The sequence below is a fragment of the Mastomys coucha genome, unplaced genomic scaffold (genome assembly GCF_008632895.1).
Source record: "Mastomys coucha isolate ucsf_1 unplaced genomic scaffold, UCSF_Mcou_1 pScaffold17, whole genome shotgun sequence".
Taxonomy (NCBI): domain Eukaryota; kingdom Metazoa; phylum Chordata; class Mammalia; order Rodentia; family Muridae; genus Mastomys; species Mastomys coucha.
Window position 1 is genome coordinate 3,945,200 of NW_022196899.1, and position 19,471 is coordinate 3,964,670.

The following is a 19,471-nucleotide window of genomic DNA, read 5'->3' on the forward strand; positions in this document are numbered from 1 at the left end:
TCTTCAGTCTCTGAAAATTTTCTTTTGAGTTTAACTAACTCAAAGCTCCTTGAAAGAAATTCAAATGTTGGGGGGGGAGGGGCAGACAGAGTTTTATTTAAATTTTTTTAAGGTTTTTCTTGAGGTCACAATTAAATATCATGGTTACAGTATCAATGTGTCCTTGCTTGTATTTAAATATAGAATGTCTAAAAGCTATAGTAAGCATATTATTGTCTTAGAGAGGAGGTTTTTATGCCTCTTAAAAAAAACTTTCAAATAATGTCCTTTTTAGACCAAATTTAAATCATTGCAGGTCTGACCTATTCTCAAAGATCTAGATCTAATATTATACAAAGACATTTTCTCTCTCTCTCTTTTTTTTTTTGGTTTGCTTTACAAATTTATATTTATGCAATTACCATGTGGGCAGAATTTCCTGCTCAAATTTTATGCTACAGATATATTCATATTGTACAGTTTTACATTGTTTACACTGTTTTGTAATATTTTTTAAGTTTTATTGCAATATGATGAGAAAATTACATGATATCAATTTATCTGAATTTGTTAACATTTAAAAACATATTTTAAGTAAATAGAATTAAATCACATTCTTGTTTTCCTTTTGTACCCCAACTCCTCCCAGACACCCCCCTTCAATATCTACAATACCTTTTTTGTCATATTCTTTAAAATTTATAAAATATTATAACAATAAAAATGAGTGTTATAAAAGTTGTTTGATACAAAACAACAATCAATTTAACAGTCTTATATAGATGCTTGTCTATGGCAATATTGAAAATACAAACATTTTTCTCAATATAAATTTTAAATAACTCCAAATATATTAACTGTATATTTCAAAATAATACACCACTACTAATATTTTTTTAAATGAACATAAATATATAAAGTGTTTTTTGTTTGTTTGTTTGTTTTGTATTTAGTAGAGCTTAAGACCTTGGCTCTTACTGTGGTACCTTGATACAAGAGTTACAAACGTCAAGCAAAGCATTCAGTCTTACTCTTTGTTGTTCTCTTACAAGCCCCCTCCCAATTTATTTGTCTACATTACTTTTGGGTATATAAATACTTTTGAAATATGTAAGCTGTTCTGAAAACCATAGTATACTGTAAAAATAAAAAATAAACAATACTACTAATAGAGAGGCTGAGATAGGAGAAGCAAGATCTCAAGACCATTATGTTGTACACAGCAAGACACTGTCACGAACATATAAGCTGACAGTATATATAGATTGTACAATGTTGGACCTATTTCTCCAATTACAAAATTAGAGAGACCATTGGATGACAATCAACAAATTTCTAATTCCTCATGTTTTTGGATTTCAATTGATTAGGATATGTTGGTAATATTAATTTTCATATTAAGTTATTAAGAAAAAGTAATTGTCACTTCCTGTTGTTTTTGTTGTAAGAGGTGGAATTAGGTTTGTGTGGATTTGTTGAAATATTACTTTCTTGCTTCTTCTAGGGTGTAGTTTTGCTCCTTATGTTGATATTTTCCATCTATTATCTTTTGTAGGGCTGGATTTGTGGAAAGATATTGTGTAAATTTTGTTTTGTCATGGAATATCTTGTTTTCTCCATCTATGGTAATTGAGAGTTTTGCTGGGTATAGTAGCCTGGGCTGACATTTGTGTTCTTGTAGGGTCTGTATGACATCTGCCCAAAATCTTTTAGCTTTCATGGTCTCTGGTGAGAAGTCTGGTACAATTCTGATAGGTCTGCCTTTATATGTTACTTGTCCTTTTTCCTTTACTGCTTTTAAAATTCTTTCTTAGTTTAGTGCATTTGGTGTTTTGATTATTATGTGATAGGAGGAATTTCTTTTCAGTCCAGTCTATTTGGAGTTCTGTTGGCTTCTTGTATGTTCATGGGCATCTCTTTCTTTACTTAAGGAAGTTTTCTTCTATAATTTTGTTGAAGATACTTACTGGTCCACTACATTGGGAGTCTTCACTCTCTTCTATATCTATTATCCTTAGGTTTGGTCTTCTCATTGTGTCCTGGATTTCCTGGATGTTCTGGGTTAGGAGCATTTTGCTTTTTGCATTTTCTCTAACTTTGTGTAAATGTTTTATATGATATCTTCAGCCCCTGAGATTCTCTCTTCTATCTCTTGTATTCTGTTGGTGATGCTTGCATCTACGACTCCTGACTTCTTTCCTAGGTTTTCTATCTCCAGGGTTGTCTCTCTTTCTGATTTCTTTATTTTTTCTATTTCCATTTTTAGATTCTGAATGGTTTTGCTCATTTCCTTCACCTATTTGATTGTGTTTTCCTGTAGTTCTTTAAGGGATTTTTGTGTTTCTTCTTTAAAGTTTTCTAGCTGTTTACCTGTGTTCTCCTGTATTACTTTGAGGATGCTATTTATGTCTTTCTTAATGTCCTGTATCATTACCATGAGAAGTGATTTTATATCTGAATCTTGCTTTTCCGGTATAATAGTGTGTCCATGACTTGCTATGGTGGGAGTATTGGGTTCTGATGATGCCAAGTGTCTTAGTCAGGGTTTCTATTCCTGCACAACATCATGACCAAGAAACAAGTTGGGGAGGAAAGGGTTTATTGAGCTTACTTCCACATTGCTGTTTATCACCAGAGGAAGTCAGGACTGGAACTCGAGCAGGTCAGGAAGCAGGAGCTGATGCAGAGGCCATGGAGAGATGTTCCTTGCTGGCTTGCTCCTCCTGGCTTGCTCAGCCTGCTCTCTTATAGAACCTAAGACTTCCAGCCCAGGGATGGCACCACCCACAAGGGGCTCTACCCCCTTGATCATTAATTGAGAATATGCCCCACAGCTGGATCTCATGGAGGCACTTCCCCAACTGAAGCTCCCTTCTCTGTGATAACTTCAGCCTGTGTCAAGTTGACACATAAAACCAGCCAGTACACCTAGGAACCTTGATTTGTGTTGCTTATATTTTTACGCTTGCCCTGTATCATCTGGTTATCTCAAGTGGTACCTGCCCTTGCTAAATCTGACTGAAGCCTGTCCTTCCTGTGATCCTGATTGTATCAGAACTCATCTGAGTCAAGCTGTCTCTGTGATCCTGTGATTCTGGAATCCTGTGACCCTGGGCTTGTTAAAGCACCCAAGAGTGGAGCTTCCTCTGGATGTTTTGGGACTGGCTGCAGAGTTTGCACCCAAGGTCTGCTCAGGGTGCTGGCTGGCCAGACAGACCAGAAGCAACCCAAGCCACTGGGCTGTCAGAGTTCCTGAGTGCCTGGTCCTGCTGGTCCCAGTTACTCCTGGTGTTGAGACAGATGTTATGTACTCCTCACCTCTGATCCTGGGTGTGTTAGAGTGCCTGGGAGTGGAGCTTCCTCTGGGTGTTGTGGGACCCAAAGGAACCTGAGCCACTGGGCTGGCAGATTTCCTGTGTGCCTGCCCACTGGTCCCAGTTACTCCCAGTGTTGGGACAGATGTTGAGTACTCCTTACCTCTGATCCTGGGCATGTTAGAGTGCCTGGGAGTGGAGCTTTCTCTGGGTGTTGTGGGAATGGAAGGCTGTAATATTTTTAAATACATTAAAAATATTATATTATTTTGTTGAAAAGTAATATTTTGCTGTATATTCCTTAATGATGATTCCCAGTTTTCTTTTTTTTTTACATTTTTATTAGATATTTTCTTTATTTATATGTCATATGATGTATCCTTTCCCAGTTTCCCCTCCTTAAAAACAAATGAAAACAAAGCAAAACAAAACAAACAAAAAAAACCCCTATTCCTACCCCCTCCCCAACCAACATAGGAACCAAAATATGCCCCAAATGTAACCCATGTAACCCTGTAATTCTGTGTGTGGCAGCATGAGAAAGGAGGATGCTGGCTGATCTCCAGTCTCACTCCAGATTCAGTGTCTCAAATAAACAAAATAGAGAGTGATAGAACAGGATACTAATGTCCTTCTATGCAGAAGGCAGTCAAATATGCACACACTGTAGACAAGTGCATGCACAGTCACTCAATGAGTTAAATTACAAACACAAAGAGAAAAAAGACAAAGGTGAGAAAATGAGCATATCATTTGTTTGGGTTCTTATGTTGGTTCTAAGATCCAAACTCAGGTCTTTACATTTATGCAGCCAGTTTTCTTATTCATTGAGCTATTTCCCAAACTCTTTCATTAGATTTTAATGGTTTATCATGTGCCTTATGACTCCAGAAAAGAAAAAGTACTAAGGACAAAAAGAACACTGAATTTTAAAATTGTCTCAAGATGCTACTGTAGCATTATTCACTGCTCTCAAAACTTGCATTGTTCTCATTGACTCAAAAACTTTTCATAGAAAAAAATAAATAAAAAATAAAACTTTGCCGGGCGGTGGTGGCGCACGCCTTTAATCCCAGCACTTGGGAGGCAGAGGCAGGCGGATTTCGGAGTTTGAGGCCTGCCTGGTCTACAGAGTGAGTTCCAGGACAGCCAGAGCTACACAGAGAAACCCTGTCTCGAAAAAAACAAAAATAAAAATAAAAAAATAAAAAACTTTTCATAGAAGTTAGTAATCAATGCTTTGAAATTATCTCAATAATGTGAAGAATAAAATAAAATCCAAGAGTTAAGCTTCCCAGGCTAAAACTTAACAGTATCTTCATCTGCTTTATTTTAGCACTGGCTCTAGTTGTATTTTCACAGCTTGGGGGTGCTCTCAAAGATAAGGTGCCCCATGTGGGTTTCTAAATGTAGCATGCTGCCATGAGGCAACAGTTCGAAACGAGACCATTTCTCAGTCTACTGCAATCGGGAGATTTGTGCTACAAATACATACAAAGAACACTGTGTGAAAGGCGAAGATACTCCTGGTTTCCCGACAATAAACTAAACAGGCTACTCCAGACAAGCGTCATGCGTTTTAAGCATTAAAGGACATTGTGCTCCTGGACTCCTCTGAGTAAGATTTGGAGTGTGTGTAAAACTCTTATACGAGCATCTGCTGTCACCTGAGTTTATTTTGACTAGTATGAGGTGGAATCTCAGGGTTGTTTTGATTTGTATTTCCCTGATGACTAAGGATGTTGAACATTTCTTTAGGTGCTTCTCAGCCATTCAGTATTTGTCAGTTGAGAATTCTTTGTTTAGCTGTCTACCCCATTTTTAATAGGGTTATTTGATTCTCTGGAGTCTAACTTCTTTAGTTCTTTGTATATATTGGATATTAGCCCTCTATTGGATTTAGAATTGGTAAAGATCTTTTCCCAATCTGTTGGTTGCTGTTTTTGTCCTATTGACAGTGTCCTTTGCCTTACAGAAGCTTTGCAATTTTATGAGGTCCCATTTGTCAGTTCTTGACCTTAGAACATAAACTGTTGGTATTCTGTTCAGGAAATTGTCCCCTGTGCCCATGTGCTTGAGGCTCTTCCTCATTTTCTTTTCTATTAGTTTCAATATACCTGGTTTTATGTGGAGGTCCTTGATCCACTTGCACTTGAGCTTTGTACAAGGAGATAGGAATGAATCAATTTGCATTCTTCAAACTCAAGTGACAGCAGATGCTGGCAAGGTTGTGGAGAAAGAGGAACACTCCTCCATTGCTGGTCCTGTGAAGGTTCTATGCCCCAGTGTAGGGGAATACCAGGGCCAGAAAGCAAGAGAGGGTGGGTTGATGAGCAGGAGGAAGGGAGAGGGAATAGAGGGTTTTTTTTTTCAGAGGGGAAACTGGAAAAGGGGATATCATTTGAAATGCAAATAAAGAAAATATCTAATAAGAAAATCAATTAAAAAAAAAACCTCTTATACCTCTCTGTATCACTCAGCCAATGTAACCTCACCCTAAAGATGCATGACAGAAGATACACAGTTATCAACACTGTTGCCAACATATCTATTGAATAGAAAAATAAATTTGGTTTTTCCGGAGTCTTCCTGAGGTGGAGAACAATGGCGGGTCAGAGCAACTTCTGGACTTCAAGACTGGCAGGGTAGCTGGCTGAGTGGTGCCCAGGAGGCCAAGGGGGGGGTAGGCGGGTAGGGGAGGCAAGGACAGCCAGTACAGCCCATGCCCCTCCCCACCCCACCCCCACCCTTGGTGCAGAGCCAGGCCTGCTTCTGTCTCTGCTGCCTGCTCCTCTGGCAGGCAGCCCTGGCTGTGGAGGTGAAACTTTTGGGCTGTAGCTGCTGCTTGCTGCCATTGCCACCATGGAAGAACAAGAGGCATTAGATTCGATCATAAAGGACCTGGTGGCCCTCCAGATGAGCAGACGTCCCCAGGTGTCTGGATTTGAGACCACGAAGAACAAGGATACAGGTCACCCAAACAGGCAGAGTGACATCAGAATCAAGTTTTAACACAATGGGGAGAGACAAATTATAGCATTCAGACAGCCTGTGAGATATGAAGATGTAGAGCCCTAGGTGACAACAGTCCTTGGGCGGCCTTTTGATTTGCATTGTATGGATAATGAATGAGCTCTCCTTCCCGTTGAAAAACCAAGATGATCTCGACAAAGCACCTGACATTTTGGATAAAGGCTCATGTTTGAAAAGCCTTAGGGAAATTAATGTTACCCCAAGACATAAACCACACTAGTTCCTCTCTCCACTCGGGAGTGTCCAGGCGGGTTTGGATCCAGCCTTGCCAGCCTGTAGGGAATATAAATGCCATCTACCAAGCTCCTGAGCCCAGAAGCAGGCACCTGTGAGCTCCCAGGATCCTGGCCGACGTTCTCCTCCCCGTGTTATATACCTGAGTGACAACAGCTCACTGCCCGGCAGGCATCTTATGTGAGCATCAAAAGTGAAGTTGAACTCACCCTAGAGACCAGCAAGCAGTATATGCTAGATACCCTGAGCAGTGTCGAAAATTCCTCGTCAGAAAACTTGCAATCCTTGGACAGGTCAGCAGACAACCCATCCTTCAGGAAATCACAAATGTCCTGAGCCCGAAGCTTCCTAGACAACAGAAAGGAATGCTCAGATCGAGAGACCCAGCTCTATGATAAAAGAGTTGAAGGCAGAACCTTTTCCCAGATGCTACCATGTGTCTGTGCGTCACAAAGACTACAATGATGTCAGAAGAACACTTCCCTGAATATGACGACATCAAGGCAACCTATTCACTCTGGTGCCCTCAAGTCGCTCCTTGAGCACAAATAGCAAAGAACATGGGTCTAGCTATGCAACACCTGGGCTCCCATGAGTGCCTATAGAGTGCAGAAAGCAAGGAAAAGAAAGAGTGCAGGAAAAGAATGTGCCAACCAAATCTCCTAGAGCTCCCATCAATTGGTGTTGGGGGAAGTGCCTAGGTCAAGGTGCCTTCAGCCGGGTCTACTTGTGCTGTGATATGGATACAGGAAGTGAACTTGCTTCTAAACAGGTCCAGTTCAGTGCAGGTCGTCCTGAGACAAGCAAGGAGGTGAGTGCTCTGGGGTGTGAGATCCAGTTGCTGAAGAACTTGCAGCATGAGCACATTGTGCAGTACCATGGCTGCCTGTGGGACAGAGTAGGCAATATGGCTGACGCTTTCAAGATGGCCACCCAGCAATCTATTCAAAGCCCCAAATCAGATTCTTGCCTGAAGCCTACTTCTTTTGTTCCACCCTAAAATTAAGACTCCTGCCTGAACTTACTTCCCTGTTCTAGCCTAAAATTAGATTCCTGCCCGAGCTTCCTTCCTTGTCATGGTCAATATCAGATTCCTGCCTGAAGCCCATTTCCTCGTCCTTGGCCAATGTCAGATTCCTGTCAAGCAGGTCCCCAAAGCTCCCCACAATTCAAATATATTTTGTGTGAATATACAGAGTGCATACATTGTTACGCATGTATTAGATATATGGAATGTTAGTTATATAAATCAATTGCCTAATGTGAAAGCATACTTTGAATGATTACATGTCAAATACTATAATGTGTACAATAATTTTATGTTTTAACATGGTGCTCATTCCCATGAATAACTATAAACACTTATCACATATAATTGAAAAACTAAAAGGTTACGGTGCATATGTTGTGCATTTATTAGCTAAGAAATTTAAGGGTTTTTTTTGTTGTTGTTGTTGCTTTTTGTTTTTGTTTTTTTACCTCCCACTGAAAGCAGAATGTGGATGCTATAAATTTGCTCAGTGTTGCAATTTGATGACTTACCAGCATCTCTAGATTTTACATGGATCCTAGTTTTTCCCCTTACTTCCCCTTTCTTGTCTAACCACAGTTACTTTTGCTTAGATGTTTTGTCCCAAGGAAATTAACCTACACCCTTTGTCTTTATCTCTGACTTACACATGTATCATCTCACCATATTTGAAGTGCTTTCTCTTTAAAATCCCAGAAGACTGTTAGCTATCACCTCTGAGGCCCCTGCAATTTATCACTTTGCAATTTCCATTCAACAGACTTCAAAGCATCAGCATTACCATGGAATCCATCTCTGGTTCCCTGGCTCCTTTACAGCACTGACACTGGGAGTCTCTTAGTAAACATGAGTGGCCTTTGAGGCGATGTGGGCCAGGCATCCATGGCGCTTTCTTGTGCATTTCTTGGTATTAGAGGTTTAAAAGCATCCTAGTAATATAAATGAGAAGCTTGACTAATAAATCTAGAGCCCATGTTTGTTAGGCCATCGTATGTGCTTCACTCCATTTATTTCCTCTGAAAATTCTTCAAGCAGTTATTGTTTCCATGTGGCTGAGTCCGCCATTCCAAAGCATGATCCATCTTTTGTGAGCAGTACCTTCCGGGCATACTACAGAGTCATTCCTGCAGTGTAATGCTGTGAAGTTGAATAGTCAAACTGGACTAAATCACAAATTACTCATGCCTTTGTTCAACATTTGTTTAAAACTTGTGAACTAGTTTAAAACTCTTGGAGAAGAAAAATGGGCCAGTGAGATTCTTCAGCAGATAAACATGCTTACTGCCAAGGCCTTTGCCACGATCCTGATATCATTTGATACTTCGTACAACCTGAATTTTGCCCCAAGAACTCACGTGGTGGGAGAGAAAACCAACTCTTTCAAATTATCTTCTGGAATGTGTGCTTGTGTGTCTGCACATGCGCACTCACACACACACATACACACACACACACACACACACACACACACACACACATACATACAAACACACAAAACTGCAAAAAAATATGTTTTAAGATGAATAAGATTCCTGACACAGAAAGGCTTACAAGGAGTGAGGAAGAGAGATCCATAAACTAACAATTACAGTAACAATAAGAAATTGCTCTAACACATTTGTGTATGAAAGGTCCTGAAGTCATGTGTGATATATGCTTATTCACAAGCTCTTCTTGGCAGAGTGGAACAGTTGAGATATGACAATTTATTAAGAGGATTTGAGCTGAGAGGAAGGGAGCAATAATGCCAGAGAAGCAGAAATGAAGATATTTAGCTATTAATATTTAACAAACATGTATCACAGGATATACCAATTCTGTTCTAAACCATACACACATCTAATAAGTATAAAATATGTATTCAAATTTTACAGTGTCTATAAATGAAAGCTAAAGCCCTCTCGACTGTTCTATAATTTAGCAAAATTAAAATCCACATAGGCATACCCTGGCTGCCATGTTCAGCAACACTATACAAGACTAAGTGAAGATGCCCATAAACTGACAGTGGTTGTTTGTGGCAGAAACGAACAAAGGCTTTGCAAGAGCCAGTGTCAAAAGGTGAAGCAGACGGGCACTGCAGACTGAATGTCAGAATCCTTAGGTGTGGGGGCCAAAAAGAGGACTCTAGTAGCTGGATGGTTGTTTAGAATGTATCTACATATGGAATAGTGAAATGATCCCTGGAAGCCAGTGAATCAGAGAAGGATACAGATGTTGAGAAAAACATACCCTAATAGTATCGCCAAAGAAAAAGTTCCCGAGAAAGCTGGTTAGCACTTGTGAAGTCGTATCTGAAAGTTTACTCAAGCAGTTGCTAGTGGCTCCCAACTACATGTTTGTTTGTTTGTTTGTTTTGTAAATTTAAATAAAAGAACATGAGAAAAACTTCACATACCTGTTATGCTTGCTTGGGTACTTTTTGACAGTCATGTGCACCTGTGATATTATCTTCTCTCATTGAACAAGGGAGGAAGAAGAGATGGTTCCGCGGTAACAGTACATACTGCAGAGTAGCTGCGTTCTGTCTATAGCTACCATATCAGGCAGCTCACAATCTTCTTGTCTCCAGCTCCAAAGGCCCCTGGGCCCTCTTCTAGCATCCGTAAGCATCTGTGTTTGTGTATACATAACCACATGCAGACATATACATTTGAAAATAATAAAAAACAAAATAAAGTCCTTGAACTATGCAAGATAGCTCACACCTTTATAATCCAGCCGGTTTTGTCTGCTGGACATTGTCCACTCTCTGAGCCTAACTTGCTTTGGTCCATATTTGTGTTGCAGTCTCAAAGGTTACATGTACTGTAGAGGTTTTTTTATATTTAGCTTATTCCACTTAGATCATTCGAGAGATCTGGCTGTGTTGTAAATTATTTATTTTTATTCTTTTCTTTATTATTGCTGTATGCTTTTCCATTTATTGAAAAAAAGGGTTTTTTTTTCTCATACAATATATCCTGATTATTATTTCTCCTCCTCCCAGTTTCTCTCCATCTCCCTTTCCATCCAGATCCAGTCTTCTTCTGTCTCTCATTAGAAAACTAACAGGCTACTAATGGATTATAATGTAACAATAAATATAATAATAAGATAAAAATTGACACAAAGGCATTAGTCAAAACAAATAGAAAATAGCCCAAGAAAATGAAGAAGAAACAGCGACCTACTTGTTCCCACACTAACAATTCCTACAAAAACACACCTGGAAGCCATTATACACATGCAGAGGACATGATGCAGAACGGAGCAGGCCCTTTCTTTCCATGCTGCCTCAATTCCTGTGAGTTCATTTGAGCTTTGCACAAGTTGATTTAGAGGGCCTTGTTTTCCTGGTATTCTCCATCCCCTCTGGCTCTGATACTCTTGCTGCCTCCTCTTCCCCATGGTTCACAGAACCCTGGACGAACAGATTTGATGAATATATCCTACTGGGGGATGATTCTCTGCATAATACCTGACTAAGGGTGTCTGTATTTGTTCACATCCGCTGCAGTAGGAAGCTTCTCTAATGATGTCTGAACAACGCATTAATCTATGAGTGTAGCAGAATGTCATTTAGAGTCACTTTATTGCTATTTTTTAAGGCCAGTAGTATTTGTTTTTTCCCAGGCACATGGGCTACCTAGTCTCAGTTTCTTGGTCCCCTAAGTAGTATCAGGTATGGGCTCCATCTCATATAGATACTGGTTGGTTACCTGTATCATTGCACTAACATAGCTTGCAGGAACGACACCATTGTAGACCAGAGAGTCTGTGTTTTAGTTGGTGTTTTATGGGGGTTTTGTGGAGTATCATACTGTACCAAAGATACTAGAATGCTCTATGGAGGCACTAGTTCAACGAGTTGTCGAAATGTCACTGATGCTCTCAAATTTTCTTAATCTGCATTTAAGAAGCAGTAATGACAAATGTGGATTTTCCTTGGCAGAGCCTAAGAAATAACAGAATGAACAGAGGTCCCTGTAAACTGGAACACGGCTGTCTGGAAGTCCCACTCACACCTAAACCCATCTGATGTGCCCATAGTATATCAGTGCTTTTAGTTGCTATCTGTTCAGGATGCTTCCAAACTCTTGACATTTCCACCATAATAGCTTTGTCTTCAGAGCTAGCACTAGTTCTGAACTGTACATAAAATAGAAATGTGCAGCTGAAATAGAGAACATGAATATCGTGGGATGACCCAGACTTGAATGGTCTCCCTTCTGATGTACTTCCTGAACATTTTCATGAAAAATTGGTAAAGACTTTAGAAATGAGTTATTTTTATGTTAGAATCTGAAAAGGAGCAGAAGTTATTATTTTGTCATTCCAGAAAGTCCTCTCTCTGTTGTGACAATTTTGTTCATTTTGCTGGCTGACATTTCACATCCTGAATACTGTAACTGAAGTCACTTCAGCACTAAACTGTCTGGTCACACTTCAAGTTCCATTCATGCCATACACAGTCTCATCTCATATTCAGTGGCAACTCCAGATGACAGGAGGACACTATAAGAAAAGAGAAGAATCAAGAAGAGCCCTTAGATAACTAGTTTCATTCAAACTAGTTATCTGTTACTGAGGTATAGGTGATCTGCTGATAATACTGTCTTTCTTCTTTGCCTGGGAAATGTTTGTTTGTTTGTTTGTATTTTTATTTTTCAAGACAGGTGTACTCTGTGTAGCCTTGGCTATCCTGGAATTCTCTATGTAGACCAGATTGGCCTCTAACTCACAGAGATCTCACAGAGAGTCACTGCCTCTTGAGTGCTGGGATTAAAGGCATCACCATGCCCAGCTGAGAAATCTCTTATTTCTTAAAATTTAAAATAAATCCTTAATCAATTTTCCATTATATGAAAGGCAGAGATGTTTAAACATTTACTACTTGTTGAGAATGGAAAACGTGACTGATCACCTAGGAAAGTGTTAATGAGTGGCTACATTGGTTAGTGGCTTTCATAAACAGATTGTCTTGATTCTTGTGTGTCACTGGTAAATCAGGGTCAGTGGCCTCTGGGATTCTGTAACAAGAGTTGTTGCCTGGGTCGATGTCATTTGAAAGGCAGCACATTTCCAAGTCATCAAGGGAAATGTGTGCTACTCTGGCCCTGGAGGTATTCATTGATTTTGCAAATCATTGATTGAGCAACTATAAATGCTACCTGTACTTCATCAAAGTTGACAGGAAGGTAGACTTCCTATGTATATATTAGAGGAAAATGATTGTCTAGGGTGATGGCTAGCTCACAGAGGTGCAGCACATATGTGGAGAGGAACATATGGGGTCTCAACCCACATGAGGGGGTAAGGGGTCATGCTCCATCTACAACATAAAATTTAATGGCTATTTCTCATATGGCCATATGTTTTTTTATTAAATTAATGTTTCACAGCTTGAAACAAAAATGCTGACCTGGTTTCTGGATGCTTCTGGCTTTTTATAATAAAAATGTTAATAAGAAGACTGCAGAATAATCATAAAATCAAAGCTTTTCATCTAATTACATGGGGAAAGACTACAAATTTAACTGGAGAGAGAAATAAAAACTAATATTAAACATTACTTCATAAAACTAGGTCAAATTTACTTGAGTGTAAAGGTCTATGAACTTAAGTGGCAGATAAATGGATGGAACTAGAAAAACCATCCTAATTGATGTAATACAGACCCAGAAAGACAAATTAAACCTACCATGATCTTGGGATGCAACAATTTCACTCCTATTTGCTTACCCATAATGGGGAATGGGGTTTGCACTTTGGGGGTCTGGCTGTGGTTCCTTGTTCTCTGCTTCCTACCTCATAGGGTGTCCAAAAGCTAGGGCACACTGAGCTAGAAGGATGAAACGGGAGCCTGGAACCTATGGGCTTCTGCAGGATCCTGGTGTGGCTGAAATGAGTCCAGGGGAAGGGGTAAGGGTTTGACTAAGGATCTTAGTGTTACAGTTTTTTTAGATGAAGGCTCTCTCCAGAAGTCTTCAACAAAACAGATCTCTTAGACAATCTTACCTTGTGTGAGTATCTTTATCGAGGTGGGGTTGTATGCACACACTTTATTGGTAGGAACCAGGCTTGTGTATGGACCCTGGAAATTAGGAAGGAGTTTTCGGGGTAAATGAATATAATTGACTAGAATTAAAAGCTCTGGGGATGCCTCATGTGTATGGAGAGATGGTCCAAGAATCCCTGGTACTTGCTGGACAGGTTCTTGGGTAAAGGAAATGAAGTTGAACTTGTAGGCCTTAGTTGTTTTGTTTTGTTTGTCTTGTTTTGTTTTGTTGGTTGGGTGACTTTTCATGACTGCTTGTATTTCATTTGTTTAAATTGCTTATATGATCTTCATTTAACTTTGGTAAGTAGTATATATTGAGAAAATTGTCTATTTCTTTTACATTTTCCAATTAACTGGCATCCTCAGAACTATCTCACCTCTTCCAAGTTAAATAGAATAGGTACAGTAAGAAAAAATTCCTGGTTATCTCCAGAGGGATAAGGAAGGCCAGTTTCTGTGTGGCAAACTATACCAGGAAAAATTCTAATTATAAAAATATACTACTTCAACTAAGACCTTAATGACGAGGTAGATTATTTCACATTTGTCTAAAATTTTCTTCCCAAAAATAATGACTAGAGAATTATTTTAAAGATATTTAATTTTACAAGTATCTAGACAGAAAAAGCAATGGGTATTTTAAATAAGTAGAAAATTAAGAAAATTACAGATTGTCTCTATAAAAACATAAGAATTTCTAAAACAATATTATAGGTGAATAATTTTAATAATACAGAGATCAAAACATTTGAGGAGGATGCCTATCAATCTTTAAAAATCATTTAGATAATATTCCTTGATGACTCAAGGTATTATCCAAATTCTTGATAATTGTCCACATAATTGTCCTAAAGTAGTTCTTTGAGATCTTCCAAAATGCTACCAAATGCCACATGGGTAGTGTAAGACACTGGCTAGCATTTACTTACTGTAGACCCCTGAGTGAACAAAGCAGAGAGCTGAGGATCCATGCAAAAACAAGAGGAATTTTATTGTTCCAGCATGCTGGGGTCACCCTGCACATGAAGGAAAGAGCAAGGACTGAAGGCTGCTCTGAGAATGTGTCTACATACTCTGGGCCTCTCCCACCCACAGGTGGCTGATGGTTGTTCTCTACCCACTGTGGTCTGAGGAATGTAATTAAGCCTCTCCCTTCCAGTGGGGAGGGTGCCTAAGTGCTCCATGTCCTTTCTCTTCCAGGAGGGGAGGGGTCTGGTGCAATTTTCCAAAGTTCCTGAGCTGAGCCCTTCAGATAAGATTCCAATAATTTTAAAGCATAAAACCTACTGAAAACCTACAGCTTATGAAAAGTAAAACTAGATTTTCTTTACTTGTACAATAATTATATGAATTTATAGTCACTTCCATATAAATAATAAAATATTACTATGAAGCATTCATATGATCATTTTATTATCATATAATATTTCGATAAGGAGCTATTTATTTTTCCAATAATTTAGTTTTTCACTTTATATCCCTATCATAGCTCCCACTCCCATCTCTCTTCCCAGTCCCACACTTGCAAATCCCTCCCTCCCATTGTCTGCTCCACTTGGATACAACCCTACCTTGGGACATCTAATCCCACAGTCTTCCATAGAGAGAATTGTGGCTATCAGTCATGTACAGGCAGTTCCCACAAGTCCCTCCTCATGTAAATGAGACATCTCAGGCCAAGCCAATAAGAAGCACCTGCTGTCAGACACACCCCATCCCAACACTATGTAAGATCCAGAAATATCTTATATATAGAAGGAATACAAGAGGATTATGCTACAGTTCGTTTTAGAACTAAGTCAAATTTTATAAAGTATTTTCACTTCATATTACTTTTCATATTTAATTTGAAAAACAATTAAATATAAGTGATATGTTTTTATTTGGATCTTTGTGCTGTCTTTCTTTATTTCAAAACGTTTTAGCTGGATATAGTAGCATACATGTGGAATTCCAGTACACAGAACACTGAAGCAAGAGGCCACCAGCAGTTCAAAAACAGCCTAGATTACATAGTAAGATTCTGCCTCTAAAAACAAAAGAAGTGTTTGTTTTATTCTACTTTAATTTGGGCTATGGGGATTAAATTTATTTGTCTATAACTTCTGTAGGAACGTAGATGGCATGTATTTAAAGTTTCAACTTTATTTGTGATCCTAAGCACTCAATTATCCCTACCTTGGGACATCTAATCCCACAGTCCTCCAATTATCTGTTATTTCAAAACAACGCAATAAGTAGCATTTTTGGTTTTAGTTACTTAAAGAGACTAACTGTTTTATTTCTATAACTACTTGTTTATACTTTCTCATTTTTCTGCAATATTACTAGTTTCTGTAGTATAATTCAACCAATAAAGGTTTGTATCTTTTAAGAACTCATTCTACCATACAGACTCTTTTTAATATAATTTTCTATGTTTAGTTTTCTTTTTCTTTTTTCTTTTTTTGGTTTTTTGAGACAGGGTTTCTCTGTATAGCCCTTGCTGTCCTGGAACTCACTCTGTAGACCAGGTTGGCCTCGAACTCAGAAATCTGCCTGCCTCCGTCTCCCAAGTGCTGGGATTAAAGGCGTGCACCACCACCACCTGGCATATGTTTAGTTTTAACATCAAATTTTCATTACCATTTAAATAATCCTAGTAGCTGGGAATATTAAATATATATCAAAGCCCCCTTTTCTGTAATTCTTATAAAGTTATTAGTTTTCTTTTTCACTTATATTTTTAGATTATAAACTTTCTATTCCACTGAGTTTTTTTTTTTTTAAGATTTTTTTAAAGACCATCTAAGGTAGACTTTGATATGTTATTATGATCACCATCTTCATTGTAAAATCCTAGGGTAGATTCTGTATAGTGGCATTGCTGAAGGGAATTTCAGTAAATGAAGTATCTTAAATGCAAATACTTTGGAGGATTTTATTTCAACACACCTCTTCAACATTCACAAAAATCATTTTGGCTATTTAAAGATAGCAATGAATAGTAAATTTTACTCTATTGTTTTCTCGAAACTAGTCTTGTCTAGAGGTCTAATATAACTATAAATTGGACTTATTTTTAATTCACATTAATGCTTACATACTATATAATTACCTACTGAATATAGCTATATATGAAAACTTTGCACATATCACTTTAGCTATGACATCTTTATTTCAGAATTATTGTGCCATTATCATTTATTGTGGATTGTGCTCCTAACTTCTTCTATCTCTTTAATATACCCATTACATTTGACTCATTCCCCCACAGTTATACAGTTTTGTATACCTTATGTCTGAGCTATGTAGATATATGCCAGTAAATCTTCTGTATCATGAATTTGAATCTAATACTTCCTATTTACTGTACCTTCTATATACTATTCTTGTATACTTGTGAACTTTGCTTAAATTCCCCTGATCTTATGATCCATTGCTATTTATGTCATTATCTGTTTATATTATTTTTGTTCAAATAAAAAATGCTGAAGGCTTTGCTTGCAGTAAATTCACTTGTGAGGAGTAATCCTTTTGACATTAGAACAATGGCTCCTGTTGTTTACCATCTCTACATTTGTTTAAAATGCTTAAATAACATTTATTTGTTATTGCTTTATTTAAAAAGATTCTTCCACTCCATCAAAGTGTTGTCATATGGGCAGCCTCAGATGGTAAAATTGTCTTGATTTCACCACACCATTATATAAATTGTTCAACTATTACACTTTGGGATCACAAATGAAATATTAAGGTGATGCTGTGAGACTACAAATTCAAACTACATTTTATCAATGATTGCTTTGGATTGGATTTTGATGAAGTTTCAGAAAACAACTCACAAGCAAATCCTGGTCTAATGTCTGTCCCTCCCTGTTTCCTTTGGTTTTGTTTTCTCTGCCATACAGCCATGCTTACTTACATGAATTGTCTACGGCACACTTCAAGACATAGTAACAGAAGTAAGTACTTGCAAAAGAAGAATATGTCCATAAAAATGTTTATTACCTGTCCCTTTATAGCAAAAGTTTACTATATATAATTGAAATTCCCCAGACCCAATATAAGCAGGAGTATTAAGGAAACCTGCCTTCCTTTCCACTTTTACTGTCATCCATAAATAATGTACCCTTTCAGTGAGATACCTGAGGAGCATAGAGCCTCAAGAACTATTCATTTATACTTTGTCATCAAGAGTTGATAGATTAAAAACATGGCTATTGAGCTAAATTCAATTTTGGTATAAATAATATGAAATTGAAATTATCTTATATCCTGGATCTTTCTCAGCTGAATTGGTCAACTCTATGTCCAAAGTACAAAGTGTCAGACATAACTATGTACAGATTATATAAAACACTAGGTCTCATGTAGCAAGAGAGTCAAAACAGCTCGTTCATGGAGAAATAGATGCAAATATTATTTTCTTCACAAAGCAAGCAAGTCCTCAATTCAAACTGCATTGGATGATGATGAAATCTATATTTTACAACATGGATCCCAAGCCAGAAGATGCTCTGCCTGCATCTGTTGTAGCTATGCATTTCTATCATTTCCTGCTGACCTGAGATCCTTCTCTGAGATACATAGATTCCCCAAGGCATAGAGTTTCAGAATCTCAACCATTATAACCAAAACTACAGCCTCCAGAATGGAGTTATATCATATCGTCCTTTACAACAGTCAGCCACCATCATCCAGAAGTAGGCCCTGAGAAGAGAGTTATATCACACCGTTCTTTTTTTTAAAAAAATTATTATTAGATATTTTCTTTATTTACATTTCAAATGTTATCCCCTTTCCTGGTTTCCCTTCAGAAAACACCCTATCCTCATCCCCCTCCCCCTGTTCAACTACCTACCCACTACCACTTTCTGGCCCTGGCATTGCCCTACGCTGGGCCATCTAGCCTTCACAGGACCAAGGGCCTCTCCTCCCATTGATGTCCAACAAGGCCACTCTCTGCTACATATGCAGTTGGAGCCATGAGTCCCACCATGTGTACTCTTTGGTTGGTGCTTTAGTCCTTGGGAGCTCTGAGGGTACTAGATAGTTCATATTGTTGTTCATCCTATGGGGCTGCAAACCCTTCAGCTCTTGGGTCCTTTCTCTAGCTCCTTCACTGGGGACCCTGTGCTCAGTCCAATGGATGGCTATGAGCTGGTAGAGCCTCTCAGGAGACAGCTATGTATCATTCTCTACAACAGTCAGCTGCCATCATCCAGAAGTAGACCCTGGCATTTTCCTGCCTACACTTGACCAATATGAGTGGGATGATTGTCTTGCTCTTGTATTGTGGTACAGATATGTAAGGGAAAAAAAAAAAAGCCATGAAGATTTCTATTGTTCATCTTCTTGCTAAAACAACATCTACACTAAAATCAAAAAACATGTGCAGGTACATGAACATTCTCATATCCATTTTGAAAAAGACTATAAAGAAATCTTTTCGGTACCCAGATTTGAGTATCAAGCTTCTTATTTACTTGTCATCTTTTCCACTAGGAGAATATATGGCTCCCAGAATCCCATGGCTAACCAGAAATAACCAGTAAGAGAAAGCAAATGGCAGTAGAATCTCCAACTCAAAAAAGGAGAATGAGAAATTGACCATGATCCGTTATTCTAAATCTATATGTATATGCATGTATACTATAAGTCAGTTAGAGCAATAAAAAAAGACCAAAACCCAAACTCAAAAACCACATGCCACCCCCCATAAGACACAAGTACATGTCTTAATTTCTTCTTCTTTTTTTTGTTTTTGTTTTTGTTTTTCAAGACAGGCTTTCTCTGTATAGCCTTGGCTGTCTTGGAACTCACTCTGTAGACCAGGCTGGCCTCAAACTCAGAAAT

At 38.4% G+C, this 19,471-nt stretch overlaps 1 pseudogene; it reads left to right on the top strand.

Annotated features, from left to right (window-relative positions):
• Positions 1-6,121: 6,121 nt before the first annotated feature.
• LOC116094706 overlaps positions 6,122-19,471 on the top strand; it is an 18,427-nt pseudogene continuing 5,077 nt past the window's right edge.